Source organism: Bombus affinis, chromosome 10 (genome assembly GCF_024516045.1).
Source record: "Bombus affinis isolate iyBomAffi1 chromosome 10, iyBomAffi1.2, whole genome shotgun sequence".
NCBI lineage: Eukaryota > Metazoa > Arthropoda > Insecta > Hymenoptera > Apidae > Bombus > Bombus affinis.
Window position 1 is genome coordinate 11,524,954 of NC_066353.1, and position 25,360 is coordinate 11,550,313.

Sequence of the window (25,360 nt, forward strand, 5' to 3'; positions counted from 1 at the left end):
TGCGAATTAACTTTCGGAAACTTTGCCTCGTGTCCTTTCGTGATTCCAAGGGAATGGCACACGACACTTGAGAAAATGACAAGTTGATCTTTCTACTGCAACTTGCTGCGTGTTTAAATTTATGGCGCTATGGCGTGCCGTGTGTACACAGGAATACATTAAAAAACATTGCTATTCTACATATATTATGTTCTCTTTCATATTCTATCACAGATTAAGTTGTAGCTTACACAAGCCATAATTATGCCGCGTTTGATCGAGAGTCAAACACTTTTTTTTCAAGAATTTCTCTAATATATTAACTTTATCGTGTTTTTCGTTCAATTATACTTAAGCGAGCATGTCAATGTGCACGATGCATTCTGTTATTCGTCACGCGACCAATAACGAGCTAAACAGTTTACTCTCGGACGTAAACCGCTTAAAAGTCCTTCATAACTGACCTCGTGACTCGCCAAATTCCATGATCAAGGATAACCGGAATTACTCGTTTATATTTTTGCCGACTCTTTTAACACGTTGACTGCCACGCGTATTTTCAAAGAAAGGTCCGTCAGTGCGGCAGTACCAAGCGTTCTCTGTTAGGTGTTCCCATCGATATTCTACTAATGCGAGTCGCTCATGTGGTGGTCTCAAGAACGATCTTTCGTTTCGTTTGTTCGCAACATTGAAACCACTAGCTGTTGTCGAATATGATGAAGGAAAGTGTGGTATAGATTATTCCGACCAAATGGTTTTTTATGCCACCACAATTGGAAAAGGAATCGAATGGTACAGAAAACTTGGCGTTCGACTCCTTCTGGGGATTTCTGTTGTAAACGCTTCGACGGTTTACAAGATTGCAACAAGGAAGAATATAAATATTAGAATATTTAGACAATTATAAGTTGGAAAATTATTAGGGTTGTCTGAAAATACAAAAGATCCTTGTCTTCGACGGAGTCGGCATAATATCGCCGTTCGGAAAAATGATTCCGAAAGAAGCATTAGACGCGCATGCAAACTATGTTATGCGAATAAACGACGTCGAACGGACCGAACAAAGGCACAAAATAATTTGAAGAAAACAACAACTTCTTGCCCAAATTGTCCCGACCAACCTCAGTTATGCATAGAATGCTTTAAAGTTTCACATTCTAAATAATTTTTTAATAAACCACTTTCGTATTACTTTTATAACAATTCAACAGTTTTATTATTATGGAACATCTTTTCAAATATTTACGACGATCCTTCGCAAGTAGTCAAATAAGCGACACCCGAATACGGCGAAAGTTCCTGCAAAGATGAGGAAGAAAATCGAAGATCGCTGCGTGGTCCCTTGACGCGCCTCTGAATTGAAAGACGGTTGGCGGAATTACAGACAAACGATCGTGCTTACGAGTAAGCGTGGAGATAGATTATTAGCATAGTTAACCCCCGCCACGGAAATTGCTGGAGCAAAAACTGGTGTAGCACCCTTGAGTCGGCAAACGAGTAATTTCCGCGATAGCACATTCAAGTTGCGCGTTTGCCTTCCTTTAACGCCGGTGGCTGCGTTTCGTATTAACAAAAACGCCCCCGCCCATTTTATAATCGCGTTTACGCTATTTAATACGGACGATTTACCTTGGCAACTCTTCCAAAACCGGAGTTACCGCCGCGTTAGAACGGCGCAAATTAAAACCATCGTTGGCGTTTTACCGTAAAAATCGTTGCGGCACAAAGTACGCGAACGCATTCTAATTCAATTGCGCTTAGGCGGTTCGCGCGGTTTCCACGGAAGCAACGGCAATCTACGCGACTAAAGAACTATCATTATAAACTCTAGTCGCGATAGTTAATGACGTTATTCGTCTAGATTACAGTGTGCTTAAAACAAGTATTATTCGGCTGCCGGCGCGCTACAATTCAATTGGAAGTTACGTTATCTGAACGAAAGCGGAGTGTTGTTCCTGTTGTGCCTGGGAACAGGAAACTTTCCCAACGTTTAACTCCCGCCAAATGAGTAAAATGTCTGGGAAGAAACAGCGTAGCAAGAACGTTACAACCGCGTTGCAAATGTTCGGGCAAACTCGAATTCTTCTACGTGCGACTGAAGAAATCGCAGCTAAATAGAGCTTCGATTCGCGCAACGCTAATATCGATATTATACTTTGGATATTTTATACGCGTCTTTGTATTTTCGGGCTGAGAAATCGCATGGTCGACGATCAATTAAGAGATAGAATCCGGCGAATATTTCCATTGAAATGTATCGGTGGCAAGAGAAGGTGCGTTGCGCGCGTGAAATATTTAAGTAGCAGTAGAATTAAAGTAAATTAATAAAGAGTCGACAATGCCGCGCGTGAGTTGTTCTAGAGTCGATGAGAGAATGAAAAATTACTCGGTTGTTACGTTATCGTCGATTCAATCTTTTATGGTCGAACGTAGCTCCGAATATTTCTTTCTATATTTATTCGGCTTCATTCTGTACATTTTGTGGTGGGTACCAGCGACTTCAAATTTCCCACAAACACGTAAACATCAGCGATCTAGTTAAAGCGTTGAGCGATATTAAATAAACCAGAAAAATTCAGTACAGAAATCTGAGAGGAGATTCAACAGAAGAGGTTTATATATTTTCCCCAGTATATGTGGGTTATTTGCTCTGTGTTCATTCTTGAATCAAACGGTTGACTTCGTTTAACCAGCGAAGTTTGCTTTGAGACGAACGATCTTCACAAGTACTACAAACAGCTTCGTCTTGTTACCTTCGTCTCAACTTGAACATTCTATCCCTTCCAGGTTTATACAGCATACAGACGTTCGATCTACAAAACAATTCTGCAAGTTTCCGGCTCTATCTTGTAGCAAGAAACTTGCTCTGGTTGTAGAACCTCATTGTCGGAGCGACTTGCAAGCCGCGGCGAATTTGCCAAACGCTAATTACAGAAGAAACCGGAAGTTTAGATCGTTCGAAGAGCAACGATCTCGTTCGTTTCCGTGGAACAGCGCGAACGAGAGAAGAAGTAATTTTAAATATTTGTATGGACAAATTGACTTAACAATGGCAAACTTTGATCGAAAGCAAAATCTTTCGTCTCTGTCGTGTAAATTGACAAAGTAAACGCGACAAATTTCGACCGATAGATTCAACTCTAAAATTATAGAGTTGTACAATTTCAAAATAATGTTCAACGGAAGAGAAAAATGATAGAGCGACAGGAAGATTTAGTACATCGAAACGGAAGATGGAATTCATACAGCCATTGATGATTGATGTCGTTTTATTCGCGCGAGTGGCCATTTTGAATATTATTCAAATGCAGTCGCATCCCTTGCAAAACAATTTGTTCGGTCCAAGCAGGCATCTCCACAAATGATTCTGTTATTATATTGGGTCGTTTGGGAGGTTCATACCGTTTCTGAAAATCAATATTACACGCGGCCAGGTATTTGCCGAAATCGAAAAGGAATAATTTACTTTTATCATCCGATCAAAAATGGAATGCTAAAATAAGTATATTCTGTTTTTCGTTAAATATTGAGATTTCGATAACTAAAATCAACGGATGTTAACTTTTGACGAAGAGTTCTCGTTGAGCAGGCAAAAATATCCAATCCTCGTTTATCAGATATAGCAGACGTTAAATATGATTCAACGGATTATTATATTTTATAAGTGGAACTCGTAAGAGCCGTTGGAAAAGGCTCGATATCGGAAAAGATGAAGAGCTTTTCGAAGTAGCCGAAGGAATAGATAGGAAAAGTTAGAGTCAGAAAGCAATGATACATTATTCAACAAAATGCTATCTCTATGAAAATACATTGCCATCAAATTCTTCTTAAATTTCGCTACCTGTTTCTGAAACAATCAGATACGACATAAGATTCCCCGATAACTAAAAATGCCAGTCTTAAATATATCACGTATAAACGATTACAATTAACCCATTACCACGTTATTTTTTAACATTGTCTCTACGAAATAGAATTCCAAGCATTCGTACAGCATTTTTCTATCGCTACTTCTTTCGCAAAAATTCTACAATTTTATGAAACTCGACGAGCTACTTATAATATTACGAGAAGCTATATCGCTTGATCGTCGATGAATTAAAGCGATACGGTGAAAATAAATATGTACATTGGCGATTTTACGTCAATCGGTCAAACGTATTCGTATATTTTTAGCAATGACGTTTACTTCGATATTTGCTTTGGTAATTCCAATGTCGACTTCTAACGATATTACAAAAAAATAACCTATTATCTAGCCTTAATATCCCTAATCGCCGTGGAGATGCAAAATTCTGCATTGGGAATCGATTGACGTCACGGTGGCCAGAGCTTGATAGATAGGACGACCCTTTGCAATCGAATCTAGATCGAACCACGATGAAAATGCTGTTGGCAGCGAAGGCGTAGCGTATCCCGCCTTTATCGGTCAATTCATTCGCACCAGGTACAAAGGAATCGCGAAACGGTGCCGTCTTTCGCCTGATTTATTTGATCTGCGGCTTTCATAGAACGACGTGATGGAATCGCGCCGTAACGCAACCCATTTCGTATATCAAATACGCGGCGATGCATCCGGAATTCCGTATGCTTCTGTCGACGTCTTTGAACGGCGATATATTCGTATGTCAATGAGAAACGCGAGGCACGTCGTTAATGAAGCCAGTGGGGCACCATCGATTCATCCGCGAATGCGTTCATCCCGATAATATCTAACGATAAACGCGTCCCTGATATCTGCAACAGACATATCACCGCAAACAGTACGAAACAAGTGTTAGCGGATAGGCAAAACCGAATAATTATAGCGTCGTGTCGATGTATTCGTTTTGGGAGTAAATCAACAGCACGTGATATTTACCGTGAGAAGCTAGCAAAATCACGTAATAGCTGCGTATGTATACACCGTACTTGTTTCTTGTCTTTTGTAGGCGAAGAGAGGAACGCTCTGGTAAATGTCCGTAAATAGCGATAGAGCAGATGCAATGCAGTGGTATCGTGCGTACGAGTTTCGAATTTATGATCGCTGAAACGTTCAGAAAATAGCGCGGTTCAGCGGAATAATGCTTCTTGCAATCAAAGGTAGTCGGTGGGTTGCATTAACGTTTATGGCTGCTTATGCGCTTTACCACTTTGTGCATTCGCAGCCGCTTTTTATGATAACAGATAAAAGTATGACTTTTTCGAAGATGGAAGATTAAAAAATGGTATTTATGAAACACAAATGGTTTCGCTTGGATGAACGCGATAAAAGTGTAACTATTTCGGATGCTAAATATCATTAATATTAATAAGATAATTGTTAAATATTATTTTGATCGAACTGGCTGTGCGCTTGTTTTATATTAATAGAGGTAGCTTTCTTTTATTGGGATTTATATTGGAAGCTGGATATCGTAGTAAAGATTACAGGCTTTCGGATAATTTAGATGGATTGAAGTGGTTCTTATATTCCCTCCACTGTATTTAGAGTTCTCCGCGCTCGTGTAACGTGTTACTGCGCTAGCTCTGTAGTTGTTAAGCTCTGTAGCTTGCAACATGCTGGTTTAGTGTTCTTCGCTGGATATCTTCGAGTGTCCAGTTACGAGTCCTGTTATAATCGTCTCTTTCTTTTTGTGCTTAGAGTAGAAGAACTTTATTCGACGAAAGTATATCGTGGATTTTCGTACTTTTGCTTGTAATTTCTACGATCTGTGCCATTCTATCTTTCGCTATTCTACATGCGACTTCAGCCAACGTTATAAACAATGAAAATAAAAGAGACAAACACCAAGTCGCAAAAGTTATAACAAAGAAAGTTACGCGATCGTTGTGGGTGGCGTGACAAACGCGATCTTCGCCTCGGTTCTTTCGTATGAATGCATAACGCGTAACAAACAGTCTGCGTCGCGTCACCGTAAAAGCAATATCTCTTTCACCAAATATTACAATTTTATTACGCGTCTTTCGTATTATCGCAATGCGGGGAAACGTTCGCTAGTACGTTCGCGAAATATTTTTAATTGAACGCGCACGCCTGTTACGTTCTTCCCTCTTGCCGTTACTTTAAAACGTAGAATCTAAAAAAACGCGCGACATCGGCGAGGCGAGCGGAGAACTTTAGCCGATACGGTTGAACGAAATATATTTCCCCGGACAATATCGTGCCGTATCGCGCAAATAGAATATCACGGTTGTTCACGAATACGAGGATCGTTTGGTTCATAAATTTTTGTTTTATGTAATTCATAGGGCAATTTAGAGCTACGCTATTTTTCATTCGTCATAAAAATTCAATGCGCTGTTATTCTTTATTTCGAATGCAAGAAAAATATCACAACGATTTAGAATCGATAATTTAGCTTCAAGAGATACAAGCAAGCAATTAAATACTTCAGAAGTTGGTAAAAATAATTCAAAGCGATTCGTCGTTAAAGGGGACGAGAAATTTTTCAACAAAATTCGTTTCTTCTTTCGAACTTCATTTGCCAAGTTATAAATGACAAAAGATCTGAAACTGTTTCAATCTTCCTTAACTTTCGTTACGAATTTTCCATACAATATAATATATATTTCTCCATTTTTATTCTACTTTTCTCCTATTCCCTTTCATTCGCTTCTGTTGCTTTCCCCAGTTCCGAGAGGTGAACGCATAAAGATTTAACGTATCGTATAACAGATGCTCTCCATTTACCTTATTTACGACGTGTCTGCTTAAAAATATTTATAAGATTTCGGATATATCCGTCAGGTCAACCGAGAATGCTAAGAGGCGCATAAAAGAGTCGATCGTAAAAGTAAAGAAAGAAGGATATTATCGTTGTCCAACTTAAGAAAGGATGCTTGGTATAGTCATAAGTTTTTATTAGCGCGGTAACCGTGAGTTAAATGAAAAATATTTATCAAACAACGAGGTAAAGCCGGAGAATCGGAGCATCTAACCGAAGCGTTCTACGGAAGCCAGCGTGCGAAATTCACTGGAGACCAGAGTCGAGGGATGTGTTATATCCACGAGGCGTCGCCCATATATCAACCGCTAAATGGAAGGGAAGCGTGTTGTCTTATTTTCCTTGGCTGCCTGATAATTCGAAATTTTCTTGGCATATATACTACTTCCTCGATCTATCTTCAGACGGGTAAAACTGTCGATATGGTGAAACAGAGACGTTGTCCGATATCCGTATAAAATGATGAGAAAATTAAACTAGACCGGCAATGTTTCAAATATCACTATTTTCAGAGATGCATCTCCGACAATGAGAATTTAATTATATTATTTAATTATCGAAAATTTCATTTGGAAAGGAACAATCACTTAGTCGAGTAAATACAGTCTATTTATTTTCGTATATTTTGCTGCGTGTTCTATGCACGTTTATTGCATCGATTAATCTTTACTACCAAACGACCAGATACGTGGCAAGATACGCGGGGTTTAAGCGGAATCCCTTTCGTAAACGCAAGAAACTTCGCCACAAAGGCGGAATACCAGATCACCTCGAAACAATCCCATCTCGCCTGCCCACGTTCTTGTCTCATCGCACCCTCCAAACGGGATTAAGCGAGAATCTTATCTTCGCTTTTATAACTCGAATCGCATACGACGCGACGATTTCGAACTTGGATCGGCTAGAAGATATTCCATAGACCTGATATCGAAACAAGAATCGCGAAAATCCAGAGAACTCGAAGGACTTGAAACAGAGGAAATAATAAATAACAGGAAAATATTCTTCTTAACAAATTAGAAAGTTGTCCGTACGGTTAATTAGAAAATGGAAGACATAAAAGTGGCAGAATCCTTTGACGGATCGTGGTATCGCCATCGAATCGAGAGATAAAGATACGTGAAAGGTATCAGTTTGCAACTACTTGGTCTGGAAGCAGGTTCCGAACAATCATAGAGGCAACGCGATGTCGGGAACAAGATATAGTTGGGGAATTCATCCCCAAAGTCAGGGAGTCGAGAAGTTGATCGTAGAAGATGGAAAGGAAAAAGAAGTAGAAGTAGAAGCAGAGGAAGATCCTCGGATGGAGATGTCCCTTATAGTTTGGGCAGACTTTATAACGACGGCATTGCCACGGAAAAGTTGCTGGCCTCGTAACAGGATCAAGTGGCTGATCTTATCGTCGTTTTTACAGTCTGGAGTCGGCTCAAGCGCATTTTCTGATTTCGCCGGTGGATAAGCCTGTTCTGTAGGTTGGTAACAACGGCCGAAGACTGAACGTGGCCAGCGACGACCGCTACGAGCTGTCTGAACCTGATACAGGCGTGATTTTATAGCCAAAACTTTTGCGCCTTCATTTTCCAACGGCGCGTACGCGACCCTCGTTCTATCGATTTTCCCAGCCGTGTTCTTCGTCTCTCTAGCTAGTTGGCTCGCCCCTTTTCCCACTCGTCCTGCTCGCCTCTCTCGCTCCGCCTGTTCTCTACGCTTCGATGCAACCTCCCTCTCTTACCCTCTCTCTCTCTCTCTCTCTCTCTCCCTTTCTCATCGCCGCACCATCCCTGTCGCTCTCGTTCTGCCCTGTATCGGCTGAGGTCGGCTACTTGCGATCACTAACCCCGATAGTAACGTCGAGTCGGTATGAAAATGACGAGATCTTCTTGCGACAAATCATTCCCCTTCCCTTCTTTCTTTTTCCTTCCAGTCTTTCGTTCCTGTTTTCGGCTCTGCGTAAACTCGGACATGCGATTTGCTCGGTTAATAGATCGATCGGTTTGCTGCAAAAGATATCGTAGCGGTTGATGCGGTGAGTTCTGACAAACAGCGCAGAGATTTATAAATATTCTTTTTAACGCTAGGACCATCTACGACCAAAGCGTGAAACCTCTGTCAAATCAAAATAGGGGAAATACACGAGACAAACGTAGGTTAAACCGATCAACTTTATCCAGCTTGATGATTTATTTTCTAAGGTGTTAAACATTGGTCGTACGTAAAATCAGACAATTTTTATTTTATACCTATTTGCTCTTTTTTTATTTCTAGCCACTCGTCAAAGTTATCTTGAAAATGCGTCTAAAATATTGGATAGCCATGCATCCTTCGTTCGTAGTATATTCTCAAGCACTGGCCAAACACTCTTCCTTCGTGCATCTAACATCGTAGATCAAGAACCATCATCTATCGTTCTATTTACAAACACTCTTGACTCGCTCGATAAAATCCTATCATCTTCACACTACCGACGAGCATCCTTTCAAAAGCAAGTATTCCTTTCTTGTGTCACTGGATCTCGTTACCGAAGACTCGGCGCGACCCTTATTGACCCCAGTTCCAACATTTTCTTTCCACTTTCTTTTTCTCGGCGCCAGTTCCCACGACTGGTCAAACCAGAAAAAAACCACCGCTGAAACAATTTATCAAGACTCTCGTCGAGCATTTATTTGCATCCCGTTGACCCTGCGACTGGCAATTTTTGTCGCGGTAGGTAAGTTGCACGCTCGTTCCTCGATCGCGATAAGAAAGAGTATCACGCTGCGAATACGCTTTTTCCGGCGACCACTTTGTCAAACTGACGTCGGTGACGACGCGGTTAACCAACATCGATCGACACTGCAAACAGTACCCGCGATACCGATCCTCTCTGCTAACGAGCAATAGAAGAAATGTGGTTTTTTTTATCGGCCGGTAAGAGTTCGCTCCTACGTCCTATTAATCGTATTACTGGCAAACATCTTGATGCCTCCCGTTTTTCTTCCACAGCGTATGCACATTGCTGTTCGAAAGTCTCGCGACGGTACTCAGGTATGTTTATTTTAAATTTAGAAAGTTAGGTGATCTTCGAGACGTACGAGGGGATTTATTTATTATTTCTCTGGATTCTTTGTACGGTAGAGAAAGCGTTATATACTAACACGTTAGATTTTTAAATAGACGTAATTTTTTCAAGTACGTAACTTTATAATTTGTAATTCTTTCGAAACTCTCGTTATCGCTATATCTCTCGTTTTTAGGTAAGAAAAAAAGGAGGAAAAAAAATTATAATTTAACTATCGTTACAATCTTCTTACCGCATCAAATATTTAAATTAGTCTTATCGTACTCCAGCATCTCTACATCCTTAAAACGCAAGAGATTTATTTTAAAATAATCCCTACTCTTTCATTTGTACTATCGAGAGAGATCTCGTGGTCTAGTTAGAGAAAATCGGAAGAATTTGTGTCTAAGTCGTGAGAAATGGTCGAACGGGACTCCTCGACGAGCTTGTTGGACGACGATTGAGGATCGATGCGAGTGAATGACCCAATTCGAACGTTGCAAGCCGAAAGGGAGCCGTGTATTTCCAGCCAGCAAAATGTCACGAAACGCGTACGAGATCCAGCCGTTTCGCTTCAACGACTTCGTTATTACGTGACATTTCTTCGAGAGATGTTACGCTTGGTGCTCGGGTCAACTGGCTGGCCTAGAGTATTTCAGGAGTGTGATTTCGGGATCGTCACGTTATCGCCAGTTTTACCTTAACGATTCAACCTTCTAATGGGTTAGCGTAGGCGTGCTATGCTTAAGCTAATACGAACCTGCATATATTATGAAATTTCTTATCTCGAGCTTATAACCTCTAATTGCGTTAAATTTTTGCAAACTAACAAAAATTATCGAATGTACACGGTAGATCTTATCTTTTCGCTGCACAAACTAACTCTGTTGTTCTCAACAACTACACGAAGATAACTTTAAATGCGATCGTTTGATATCGAAGGCAGTCACGCCGTGATTAACAGATCTTTTTTTTTTTATTTTTGATATTATTAACACACATACAGATATATGTATAAGTTTGATGACGTAAATTTGTATGAACTACGGATGACCTTGGATGAAATAAAAATAGGTAACTGTACGTATACTTTTTAACTATTTTAGGCTAACAAATTTAATCTCCGGTTCTACTACGCGTATAACCAAGCGTATATTCGGTTTAATGCAACTTGATTTATTATTGAACGTTAGTACAATCGTGGATAATTGATGAGTGGTAATTATTGCAGGACGGGCGTGAAACGTTTAAAATATAATAGGAAAAACTGATAGAATTTTAAAGTAGATATTCGTCGAATGCGGACGGTATTTTCATCAAATTTCCTGCAACTCTGTGCCCAAATTTAAAAGCACCTTTTCGGACAAACAAATAGGACCACGCGAGGGACGAAAAATATAAAAGGGCGAGGGAACTATAATATGTTTAGGGGTGTAAAAGAGCAAAGTAAACGTGGAAAGAGGAGGAATGGAATGGTGGGGAGGGGGAGAGGGAAGAGGAAGAAAAATTTGCCGAGAAATCGCGGCGGCTACGAAACAGAATGCAAAATGAGACTTTTTAGAACTGGTCCGTTGAAAGAGCGAAAAGAAGGATAATAACTTTGGGTAAATTTCACCGCCACTCCAACCCCCGTGCTTCTTGTTACATCACGCTATAAAAAGTTCGAGCATAGTTACCCTCTTTAGCATGCGTCTCGCTCTGACCTTTGTTACCTTCGTTTCCCTACGATTATGTCCGTTCTGAAAATCGATGCGGTGCCAACTGAGAGCGATGGTTCACCAAAACACTCTATGCTTTTAGAAATCTTTTACGAATATACGGTATGTGTTCTACGAAACATTTTCAAATTTCTTTGGTACTTATCGAGTATTGTATCGATAAAACTTGAAACGAATTTGTTAATATATATATATTTTTTGCAAATATAACATACATGATATATTCGTCAAAATTTTCTATGGCGAGTATTCGAACACCTTTACGGGCCACTATGAGGCAATTCGCAATAGGAAACCAGGTTTCACGACTTTAGAATTTGTAGGGCGTTTAGTCGACGATAGTAGGCGTGTTGTTTTATAAAAGCATTGCAATTAAGCTTCCATTGTGGTTCCTCTGTGCCTTTTTTTTCGCATTTTTTCCAGCGTTGTACTCAGCGATTAACCTCAAATATACATCGACCGATTCAACGAGCGGAGTAAAATCTAAATCCCACAGAGTGATATAAAAACTATTGTAGAATGGGAAAGTTCGAACACGTGTAGAGAATGTAGGTTATTGCTGGAAATTTTAGGGTGCATAATCCAAGCAGCAGGATCCTTTTAGCTTCACGAACGTCACACTTAGTTGTTGGACGTGACACGGCATCTCTCAAAGGACAGATCCTTTGCGAGGGTGAGAAGAACGGACTTTGCCAGATTTCCAGTTAACGTATTCCGACATCGACAGTGAAAATAACAACCGGTAAGAAATAGTTTGGCCCACTCCACCGAGGAAAATGATCTCACTTTTTCGACCGTGAAGAAAACTTTGCTCGTCCTTACGGAAAACTGTTAACTGAAAGCACTCTCGTGTATAAAGCAATATTTACAAGAAAAACAGCGACGAGGAGAGACGAGATGGATCGATCGCCCAAACGGAAAGGAGAATACAAAGCGAACTCAGACACGAGACGAAAATCACGGAGAAACCGTTTTTCCGAGGGTAGAGAGATCTCGACTCGAGTAGAATTTCGTAGCCGATAATACGGAACAACGTTGTACAATATTACTCGTAACACGATAAATAATTCCCGTATATGTATACATGGCATTGCCCGCGTATTTAGTAATAATTCGGAGACGATCATTTGCATTTACATGCATTTTCCAATTTTCCAACGAAAATTTGCCAAACGTGTATAACATGTTGCAGTTAAAAAGTGAAATTTCTACATGACGCAACTACGGATAAAAATAACGGAATTGCATTTTCTGTAAATAACATACAGCGACACACGTACTCCGCGAATTTTCGAAATTTCGATTTATTTCGAGAGAAAAATGCCTGCTGGAAAAATAACCTTCTGCTATTTTTCACCATACCGCAACTCACATATCACTGTTATGTCCACCATATTTCATACGGTTCTATAGCAAATGGTTCGAAAGAAAGTATTCGAAAGTTCCTTACGAATAATAAATTTCGCTGCAAAATCTTCGGCTGTGTATTGTACTATTTCATAGTTTGTACGTTCTATCGAAGTAGGTTAAAAATCTATTCGAGAATTTGCTAGGAAAATAAATACTCGAGAATGCGATAGTCCGCGATTCAGTCAAAGATCGAGCTATGTATCGTAGTATCCACGAGCTCGTTTAAAAGCAACACACCCGTACGATCTGGCTTTTACTCCGACAGCCATATATCTCCTGAATTCTGCTGGAAAAATAAAAGGAAAAGGAGGACGCACAAGAAAGGGTAATACATCAGGCTAAGTCCGAAAACAATTTCACCTACAAAACAAGTGTAAGCGGGGAAATACGGTCGAAGAATGTATCTTCGGATGAACAATCTTTAAATTCGTTGCTTACAAAGCAGAAAACGTATATAGCTTGTAGACGATATCGTTAAATATCCCTTGGAATATCGTTTGACGTTGTCTTACAGAAAGTCCAAATTTTTCTTTCGATTCTTATCAGATATTTATTACACCGCGTATCGTGTCCATCTTTGCTGGTAATATAAACATATACAAAGACAAAATTGTGAATTATTGCATAAACGAGAACAAAATAAATTGCCGATTGCCGAATCTATAGCTCTATCTGCTAATCGATTTATTAAAATGATCAGACGAATTATAGATTAGGAAGAAGCTATCGAAAGGCGAAGAGAAAATATTTGTAATTTTTTTCGCGGTCGGATCAGTTATTCTTCGAAGGTAAATCATCGAAAATATTTTGGCTGACTGCGAACTAAAATCTGGCATGGTAATAAATGGTTAGGAACTCCGTGGAAGTGTGGTTTGTGGCACTAGTGGAGCAAACTATCTCGCGGACTCAAGACAAATCACACTCCTGGGAAATCTTGCGTGATTTAGCTTTGCATTCTTTAAGGGAGCACCTTTCCGAGTGTCGTGAGACGAACTTAATCTTCTGTCTGAGTCTAAATATTTTCCAAATCATTCAACTCGGTTAACTAGATAAACTACCGCGTCGTTTCTCATTAAAATTAATACCGAGAAAAGTTCCACGTGGCTCACTCTTAACGACTTCGAAAGAAAAAGGAATATTCAAACTACCATACTCAGGACTTTAGTGATCCGTGACGCTTTGGTAATAATTCCCGGGAAAGAAGAAATTAGTGCAATTAATCGTAGAACTTTAACGTGTAACTTTTTAAGAAAAAGATGATCGGATCTAAGAATTTAATAACGATCTTCTAGCAGCAAAGATGGCAACATTGATATGGAAAATATATTCGATAACGCATTGTTCGTGATTCTCAAAAAGGAAAAGAAGGGAGGCAGAATAGCAAAAGTAATATTTAGCAAATCTTCGTAAAGTTTTCTTGTCGATTTTTAGCAAAGGAGAAACAAGTAGACTTAGCTTCGTCCGAAGATGTATTTTTCCAAATTACTTTACACGTACGTACCGCTATGATTAACAAAAGAGAGTGGATAGAGATAAAACAGCAAGGTACAAGTACCATGGATGTAACGTAAATATAAAGAAGAATGGTCTACATAACGCAAACGGAGCTGTGTCAGGCGCAGCTTGTTTCAGTTTTAGGTAAACCGACGAACGAGCATCTTTTCCTTCCTGAGACTAAGGAATACAAGTAAATAGATAGACGAGAAGTTAAAGAGGTAAGATGGGACTGTAGGAGAGGGTGAGGAGGGAGGGAGAGGGGAAGAACTACCGACGAATAAAATGGGAATTTCTAAAAGACTCGTCTTCGGGAATGTTTTCAATTTCCTCGTTTGTTCCCAGCACGTTCCCTTACGCTCCTTTCTCTCTTCCTTTTCCGTTTATAAACGAGACTCCTCTTTCGAACTGTACTGAATTCGCGTTTTAATGAAATTATCGTATCTCGTCGACGTCCACGTTGAACGCAAACATCCGATGGAATAATTGTATCGCGTTAATCAAATCTTTACTTTGAATAAAATCTAAAAGAACTCGTAAGAGTTTGCCGTAAAAAATATTTGTAAATATATTACGCGTGTTATGGAAAATGTTTTGAAATTTCATTAGCAGCACAGCGACACACTACCATCCTGATTGTACCGGTAAAATGTGAAAGGAATTTGGCAATGTACATGGAAGTTACGAGATATTTACTGCAAATATATAATCTATTTAGTACACAACGTGAGAATAATGGTCTTCGACATATCCTCTAAAGATAATTCAAATATTAACTCTTCAAATATGTTGATAATAGCCGCGGAATGTACGTTTGCAATTACTATCTTACAACTTCTATATACATTTTCAGATTGGTTTGAAATTTTAACTAATATAATCATGCTAATCAGGTGTCATTGCAGTGTTAATGAAATTTCAATGTGTTCCGTATAACGTACATGGTACATTCATAGATATATTTATAACTGTTTAAACACTTTGATGAACCACTCCATGTATATCATATGTATGTATGTATGTATATACGTGGGAGTAACGATTTTAAAGCGTATAAACAGCGGATGAATTAATTATACAAAGACAAAGAAGAGACAGTAAAGAGGGACAAGTCAAAGAGCTTATAAGTATTAAGGTGCAAAAAGGAAGTTCGTTTCTGTGTAACTTAAATTAGTTTTAAACACGTTTATTGCATTACGAAGGGCTTCTTCTATTTAAGCTTTCTGTCTCCTGGACTTTTATGCATTCAAAGCGGCTCAGTAGCTAACCGAGTAACGGCACGAATGTAATTTTGCAATTCAATGGGAAAAAACGCGTAGATATCATTAAAAGTTATTTAATTTTTGCAACGTCGCTCCTACGGATATTCATTTCGTTACATCACGATGCGAACACGAACCGGCGACTATTCGCTGTTCGAACGTTGGGGAACTTTAACCGAACGACAGTAGCAAAATCTTTTTAATTCGTTAGCCGCAGGAAATTTTATTTTTGAGAAAAATCCCAGGACCTACGATCTCTCTTTCTATCAACGAGATAGAAACAGGCTTTCAGTTGAAATATTTAATTTTAATAAAACCTTTAACCTATCTGTTTATATTTACAGTCATCTTGCGAAAAGTATCTCTAGGCTGTTTAAAGATTTTTATGCGTTTGAGCAAGGAAACAATGTCGCGAAACAATACCTAGACTACTTTTCTCAATATTACATTATAATGTCGCGAAGGTGGTTCAGTGTCTCCTGGGTCATCATTATGAGACGAAACAATGTTGAGAGTATGGCACGAAGCAAGCACGCGCGTCGTTTAATTTTTGCAACAATGTCGCTAGGGACCCATAATGTTCAGGCAACTAGCAAATTGTTATGAAGTATAAATTAAAACTGCAATAATGTGATGGAACGTTTCAAAGAATTTTCATACTTTTCCCAATAAATTGTCCCACGATATTTTCGAATCTCGAGTAGGTTGCACCGTTTAACAGCATTGCTACGATGTTTCAACTCCCTCAGGTATTTTCAAATTCGTGATAATATCGGAAAGTGCCTCCAGATATATCTCATCCATATTCCATAGCATTTTTCTATAGCGCCTTCAGTCTTTCGACAATGTTGCAACAACACAGCGCATGTAACAGATCTATACAAATAACACGTACATATATATGTAGAACATATATATAGAACATAGAAAGCAATTTCATTTTGGCTTATGACATTTGCTTCAATTTTCAACCGTTCCATCAATGTACGCCACCTTGAACGCGCGAGATACTTCGTATTGGGTGAACAACATTTAATCAGTCGGAGAGTTGGTAATATTTTCTTGTATCTGACGTATTCGATTGATTCACTGGCAGACTGCATACACGCCGCGAGATGATGAAAGTTTTGCCGATGAAAGTCGGATGAAGGAATCTACTTGAAAAAGAAATCTTGTTTCGTTGGTAAACGCATCGGGTAAAAGACCGCGTATTTCTCTTACGGAACATATGCCAATACAGTTTATAGTCTGTTCGATGGAATTCTATCGCCGTGGCGAGTTCTATACGTGACGCTTCAAACGAAAGCTACTTACATACTTTTGCTCTCATTGATATTTCGTTTGAGGGCAGATTAAAATAAAGAAATAAATATTTGAAGACGTTGCTAGTTTTATAAACGACGACGCGAGCGAAATTAAAACTTACAGTCGCGTGAAAAGTATCGCACGAAGAAACATTCCCGATTTTATAGCTTTCTTTTTGCCCGAAGAAAGCTACGTATTATCTCGGGTATTATCAACTTCGAGCTGGAATCCGCCTCTCTGCTAAAAACGAAATTTTAACCAACTTTCCTCGAGTTACAGGATAAATTCGTAGGACGAATCCGAGGATGGAGAGAGAATTGCGGGCAAGTTCACAGGCTGAGCTTTTAAAACACAGAACACGTTGGTGGATACGTCAGCGCCAACAGTTTCATTGAAAGTTCGAAACTTTAGATTTCGAAAAAGATGAGTTTACGGTGAAAGTTCGACCGAACGTGGCTATACAATGGAGCTAGTAGTTGAAAATAGTCATTCTCAAGATGGGAATAGAGAATAGCGTGACGTGGATGCGTGAAAATAAGGCTCTGCCGACCTGTACACGGAAACTAGATAAAATTACACTTACAATTACAAACACGAAGTCAATCGGTACGCGTTTAAACGTACCGAACTCGAAGCGGGATCTTTATTCGTTTCGAAAAGCGTGCCTTTCATTTGCCATTTGCTTTTAAATTGAAAACTTTTATCGACGCGTGAGACGAAATTTCCTCTCGAACTTTTCATCTCCGTCCACACAAATATTTTCTTTTTATTTCATTTACCACGCTGAGAAGAACTTTATGCACTCGCGTTGGAAATTAAATACGTTACCGCGAGCCGTAGACGAGGATACTTGAACATTTAAATTAGTCCTACGACGCGTGCAAAACCGAATTTCGTACAGAGATCGGGGTATTAATAACGAAAACACGGACAGGTGTATTTATACGAGTGAGATTCGTCGATCTAGACCTGGTCTAGATTCACTGGAAGAGAGAAGGACGAGACAGCCTTATACCTCGGAAATATTCACACGTGATTCGAACGTCGAGTGTCTACCGCGCGCACAGAGATCCAAGAAATTTGCATTTTATGTCAAAATTTAGCATGCAAAAGGAAAATATTTCCGTTCCCTTTCCCCTCTTTTCATTCGTTCTCGCGACACCCGCTTCTGATTATCGTTATTCGAATGATAACGAATGCCAGCTTTGCGATACGTTCGAATACATTTCCCGGCGTATACGACAGAAAAAATAGGTTTTCGTAAAAACGTGCTACGAGAACTGTTTGAAGTTTCCTAGAATTCTTAATTTAAGTTCGTTCTATAGTTTAATATATTTTTAATAGCGAGACGCTTTAAACGAATCTTAAATATTGACGGTGTTTTCCAAATTTTCGTAACGTTAAAAATTAAAGATCAGTGAAATAAAATGTAGGCGTTTAACAGGCTTGCCTTTGTCCCTCGACAATAATCGTTAAAATCTTTTTACAAGAATCGTCGGTCTCGCGACGGTCATTAAAATAACCGTATCGAGACTGCGGATGGAAAGAAGAGAAAACTAGATGAATGGAAAATGATTAAGCATTAAAGCTGTGTAAATGCGTTCCTTGCGAAGATACGAACACGAACTAGTACATTTGCTCGGCGCGTGTTTGGATATTTCAAGATAATTGAACGCAGAACACGTTTCCTTTCGGCGATTTGTAAAACACGGCTTTGCCACGAAACATCGTTACCATCTCTTTGTCATCTCCGAATCTCTGATATTTTTTTCCACCCGGCTACGGAAATTCGTGACCAGAAAAACGAGATACGCGGTCAGTAATACACCTATCAAATAACTATGTCGTAACGTGTTATCAAGAACCTTTCCACTATACAACCAAAACATCGTTGAGAGTATGGTCACGAAGCAAAAAGCACCTTCTCAAACATCAATAAACCACACATATCACCCATTAACGATACGATCACTCAGAGAATTAAACTCGAGTGGCACTCGTCCGCAAAACATATAAAAACTAATATCGTAAAAAAGAGAAAAGAACCTGTGAGAAAAGAAAGAGGAACTCTCCAAGGAAGACAGAGTTAAGTTATCTGTTCTCAGCGGAGGGTCGATAATTGACCCATAAATCAGTTTGCCTAAATAGAAAAGTTGGAGTAACAGTGGTTTTCTAGACCCTGTTGGTCCAGTTTTAGGCTCAGCGGTCGAGGTGCGAAGTTATTCTGGTCGCGTGTATTGCTTTTCTTGGTGTTTCCCAATCCGTGCATACCTGCTTACTTGCATATATACGTTGAAAAGCTTGCTCGTGAATAAACTACCGGTAGTCGTATACACGCGATTATCTCCAGGAAATATTGCGTTTCGTGGTAGTGTACGCCGATCCCGAGAATACCATAAATACGATCGTTAGAGGAAAACACGACGAGGAATAATCGTGCAGAGGTAATCGACAGGATTGGCCTTCGGATTCGAAGGGAATTCGAGACGATAGGATCGAACTAGGAGATAAGAATACGATTCGCCGAGTAGCTGACGGGGTATCGACATATCGTAACGGTTACGTCAATGCTCGGGTATAGTCCGAGCGAATGTTAACACGTTACCATCGAATGGGGTTGAAGAAGACAAAGCACGATATCGATTTTACCGTATGTCTATGATCAGGAGAAAGAGGAGGGGTTGAAACGTACGCCACAAAGCTTACTAATCCAGTTCTGAACTGTGTCGGTGGAAAGAATAGGCAAGAATGAAAAAGTGATGAACGTGGAAGTCGCTGAGGAGTCAAGTATGTATATCGATTCGTTACGAAGAAAGAAAGAAGAAGCTGATTTATAAAATTAACATCGTGGAATAAAAGTTGTAAAAAAAAAAGAAAAATAATAATAATGTCGCATAAGGAAAACTTAATATACATATACAACGTGTATCCACAAGTGTGTAGAAAATTTGCCTACAATACGATCGAACCAATTTGAGATTGAAAGGAACGTGTTCCTTCGTCATTCAATCCGGAGATGTATTTCCTGGAAGCTTGCCCGGATTAAATGAAAATGACATTTCGCGATATTTGGACGTCACGTGTGGTGGGTGAGGTTTATCTGCAACTCTCCAACACAGAGCCACAACTGTGGTAAGAATAAAACGGCGCAATTTCGTTTTACCTGGTTCCCTGCGGCTTATAACTCCTCTCTTTTTGCACATTTTTCTATCTTGCGAGATGCGGCCACTTACATGCACAAGACATCCATTGCTGTTTCATAGCCGCTCGACGAGCGAGTGTGCTTGACGTCAAGAGTCTCGGCGAGAAAGACACCAACAGCATGACTCACGGCTTTTACTTAAAAGCGTAAATCGATATTTCGATTGCAGGATGTCCGAAGATAATTGCGCTCGTTGCAGGCACGAGGAATTTTATCGGTTCCTAGTCCCGTTCTCAAATGTAATCGTCCATTCAGACCGTCTAATCACCGGTTCCGTGTTCACTGATCACTGATTAATGATTAACTCTGCTCACGAAATCGGGAAATAAAATAATTCTAGCCGGTGTAAAATACTCAGTGAACGAATTTACAACTTTCGAACCCTGTCCTTGCGAAAAGTAAATTCTAGTAATTGAAAAACTAACAAATAGCATCAGCTTCCTGCAATTTTTGATAAAACGAGATTTTCTCGGAACCGTAATAGCACAGATACGAAAAATGAATGTCCGAGACGTAAATCTATACGAATCTGGAAATTCGATGTCTGTCTCTTATTTTAACTGTAAAATATTATTTTTGACCGCGGAAAAGACCAGAAATTATTAAACAATAATGCATGGGTCGATCGATAAACCGATAGTCTATCCATCATACGAAGCAAGCAGCTAGAAATAATGACCCCGAGATGGTCTGTGATGGTGGTGTTTTGGGGTATTTTATCCTTAGTCTCTTGAGCTTAGAATCTTCTTTGCTTTCATATCGAATCGATATTGTAAACTGCATAAACATGACGGACATTTCATTATAGAAGATTATTATGAAGTATGCTATTTTTATTATTAGCCAAAATTCGGTAGCTTTTAAATGAGTTGTTAAATCCTGTTATTTGTATTGAATGTATTTGCCATTTTGCAACCAATAAAAAAATGTTAAGTATTGGTTACGTATATATATATATATAATTGTCACCTGAAACAAATTTTCATCTAGTTTCATGTTCGATCTAGCACAATCAGTTTCCTACCTCATGAAACAAGGGCGTGATTATTCAACGAAATTATTGTGCGAATAATAACGATGTGAATAATAATGAGAGCATTAATATGCGAACGACTAATTTCATTGATACATATGTACATTACTAAAATTGTTTAGCCTTAGGTCCTCGTGCGAAGGAAGTTGTAATTAGTAGTTTGAAGAATCTGCTTAACAGTTGTAAAAAGAACAAAAATTCATACTGCTGATTACTGACTAGTTAATTGATTACTGTAGTTTCCTTCGAGCAAGGTATTTTAATATCGTATAATACTCTATAATATTCTATGCTGCAATATTATGTACCTATTTTTGGAGCATGCTTTATTATACAAGCGTGTATTTTAACATATCTGATGTTCCTCAGGCTTATTCCATGTTCATGTTATTAAACGTTAAATATTCAAGAGCACAATATGAAGTAAGCTATATTTTCCTACTTATGTAGCATCATAATGTTAATATTTATCCCATTATTATAAATTCCCTATAATATTCCGCTGCAACTTTGCAATGCGTTTGATAAATTGTCAATTCGATCAGGTAACGCTAGCGTAACACCGTTAATTTAAAGCAAATCATGTTACGCTTGTATTAATTGAACGAATATATGCAAATTTTAAACCGATTTTCTCATGTAATTTTTGTCAACTGATCATTTCAGCATTTCCGTTACATGATACACGCAAGGATTATAATTCGTACATTTCCGTTACAGCAATAAATATTGAAAATAATTTCTTAACAGAAAGTATGGAATGCATGATGGTACTTACTGATGAAGACAGTGATGTGTAAAGTAACTTTTGGTATGATGTGTCGCATGAGAATATGAGATGTGCCCAGGAAAGCACTGCCTAGACGATTTGTCGCGGAACCAGTTTACTTCTCATCGAGTCAATGAAACACCTAAACATATGGAAGATTATAAATAAGAAATAGCGTTCATGATACACGTACGTAGGTATACTGGAAGATGGATGTTTTTGAAATTATATAAAAAAAGGTTATATTTCTTTTAATCTATAAATATTCACCCTCGTGTATGAAACTATCGATTTTGATAAAGTTGAAGTCAGAAAAGCAATTTACAAGAAGTGGTAGCAAACAAGTATACGTAGTAACCCGTTGTAGTATACACGTATAAATATTTGAAATTTTATGGCACTCCTGACATATCGACGCCATGACAGTTAGGATTAATCGCTGATTCGCGACATGTAATCTTTGTGATCAATTTTTTAAAGTAACTAATTATAATTTAATTCGATCTTCATAAAAATAGTTCTATTACGTTACGTGCTACCTACCATGATATTTACAATAATTACAGTGGAATTAGAATATGTTGCACTTGTTTCACATTTACATATATCGAGAACGACGTTCCCATAGTATGACGGATCACGTACTCACGCGTTTGAATATCAATCTTTGCGAACAAGTGGCGCTGATATCGGTCGACGCGCCAAGGGAATCATGGGAAAAATATTGCAAACGAATCAATACGTTAGTCTTTTCGGTACCATTTTCTCATATTCCCTTCCCGCCCCCTCCCCAACGTGATTTTCTACAGTGTTTCATTCTTCGTACGCTCCGTTCCTTTTTAAAGCATCCTTCTCCGAACGCAATCCAGTGGGTTACCTCTCTTTGTAAGTAGCTTACATTTTCCGAACGTTCCGGCGTGCAGAAGGCGTGTGTTTATTTACATTCATACATAGGTATTTAGACGAAAACAATATAATGACACAGTCGTAAAAGCAGCAAAAAATCAAAGTTTGTACGTTTCATGTATTCAAGCACGTTTGAAAACATGTAATAACAGACATTTTTTGAGAGATAAACATTTTAAACCATGATAGTTGTCACTGAAGGATTTTATGAATAATCCAGCGTTTGTTATGATTCTTTTCTTCGTATTGTTTTGTTTTTATATTTAAAGAAGAAATAGTATTTGAAAAGTGAACAGAATTCATAATCTCGTTTGTACTACGCATTAGACGCATATTGGTTGTTTGTTTTTAACCTAACATTTCCATAAATGCTCGCGTTCTGAATCGCTCTATGCCGATTGCATTGTATCCGAATAAGTACATTAATTTATATGTGTGAAAAGCCAGAAAACTTATCTATTTTTTAAAACTTGACTCACTTAAATGGCATATATGAAAGTAGGATGAATTCAGCCCACTCCATTCCTGATGTTTTTGTTACTTGGCATTTCGAGCGGTATACACGTGTTATCACTTACTCGTTAAATCGTTTGTCTTTCGTTCGAACGGTAGCAAGACACGATACAAATTGCGACTGATAAACACAAATCTATCGAGATGGAAACTGCGCAACAAGAACGATGCAGTATGACGTATGACTGATCGCGTACTCGTGCGTTCCAATATCGATTTTTACGAACAAGTGGCGCTGATATCGACTGACATGCCAAAGGAATCATGGGAAAGATATTGCTAAACGAACTAGTCATGTAAGGTGTAGTAAGTGCGTCGTGTATAGTTCACGAGTACGAATGATTTACGCATGTTCGGATGATTGTTTGATGGAATTATTGTTAACAAATATCGTGTACTCCTCGTCCATCGCATAAGGTAACCAGATTTTTATCAATCATTCTATGTTATCCCGTGGTTTGTGGTTATATGTTTTGACGAATTACAATTTTGACAAATGAAACATTTGATTGGTTTGGTGTATTCGCCAGAATGACAGTTAGTAATTTTATTACAAAGATATATGTGGATGCGTGCGTGTATTTCAAATATAATTTTTCGTCATTAATAGCTATGATAAATACGGTTGCTCGTAGAAGGTGCTTTCGTAAATATATTACGAAATCATTTATGTTGTAGCTTCTACATATATTACATTTTCGAAATGGATATAAATTTTATCGATATGATCAGATAACAGACATATTTCATTACTGTACCAATAAAATTTGAAAATGTTTTAGTAATACGTTTTCTATGATAACCGCTCAAATACCTTTACGAGTCATTGTATTTTGAAATATTGAATTTGCTATCTCTGATCCCAACGTACCGTATGTGCGCGTGAATATTTCAACGTGAAAAATTGTTCGATAATGAAATTAGGTGTTTAAACTCTTACGTCGAACAAACACCGTTGTATATAAGGAAGTTTACAGGCGCGCAGACGGGAAGAAATGACGTTCAGAACTTCTGAAGTTTCGATCAAAGATACATAAAAGAAAATTTATAAAGTCGACGTTATCGGCAGCCATTTTGTGGGTAGAAAAGAAATAATTTATGTGGCTATTAAACGAGACCGTGACCAATTTTCTCCGAGAAATATTATCATATCGAAATTACTGTTTGATGGGCTTATTTTTCTTCATGATTCATACGTATACTCGGTTTTATGTAATAGTTCGTTAAGAACTAAAAACTTTATTAATGCTACAGGAACGTTCAAAAACGTTCTAATTGAGTAAAATCAAACAATGCTCGTATCCAGTTGTCAAATTATACGCGTTTTACAAACCTTCCAATTTTTCTTATCGAATTTTAAGAAATATCAATCGCTTTCGAAATTTCGCTTTAAAAAATGGCTAATATTCTTTCTTAGTTCGTTAAGTGGGGACAAAATTTCACAGAAAATGTGTCTGGTCAATGTAATAGAGTTATTGTCGTGGATAGCTTTGCACCTAACGATCCTCATTTCTGCTGGGTCATTATTTCGTCGTCCTAGAAGCAGATGGCCTCTTTTAAATTTATTGGTCTTTTAGCACCGTTACGCGAGTGTTGTGCAAATACAACGCTGTCTGCTGCTTGGAAATCCAACGACCATCCCCGGGAATTTTGATTTCCCCCTGATCCATAATAATAGACTTGATCCTACTTTTCTGGCAATTGTAATTCTACAAAAGCATTGTATAAAATATAGTTCTTTTTAACTGTTTGCTGGGTCGCAGAAGAATTGCATTCTTGTCACCATCATTTGGTTTATATTTAATAAACTATTGTTATATTTATTACAGGATATTGCCGAATGGATGTAGTCACAACGAGGTTATATTCTACAAAATGTGAGTGAACCAAACATACTTTTCATATATATGAACCTTTTAGAAACTAAACTGGTCAACTGCATTTTTTATTCACTCCATTACATAAGTGCAGGATTAATATTTTGTTCTCGAAGAAACTATTTATTTCTCAAAGATTCTTACAAGT

The 25,360-nt window shown here is 38.5% G+C and overlaps 1 protein-coding gene across 3 annotated transcripts in view; it reads right to left on the minus strand.

Moving 5' to 3' along the window:
• LOC126921311 (chondroadherin-like protein) overlaps positions 1-25,360 on the minus strand; it is a 168,336-nt gene that overhangs the window by 118,642 nt on the left and 24,334 nt on the right. The window contains exon 2 of one of the 3 annotated variants that reach the window (XM_050732800.1): positions 21,926-22,058. The exons of the other annotated variants lie outside the window; for them this stretch is intronic. The gene's annotated coding sequence lies outside the window, so the exon portion shown is untranslated. The remainder of the gene's footprint in view (positions 1-21,925; positions 22,059-25,360) is intronic. 3 annotated transcript variants of the gene reach the window in all.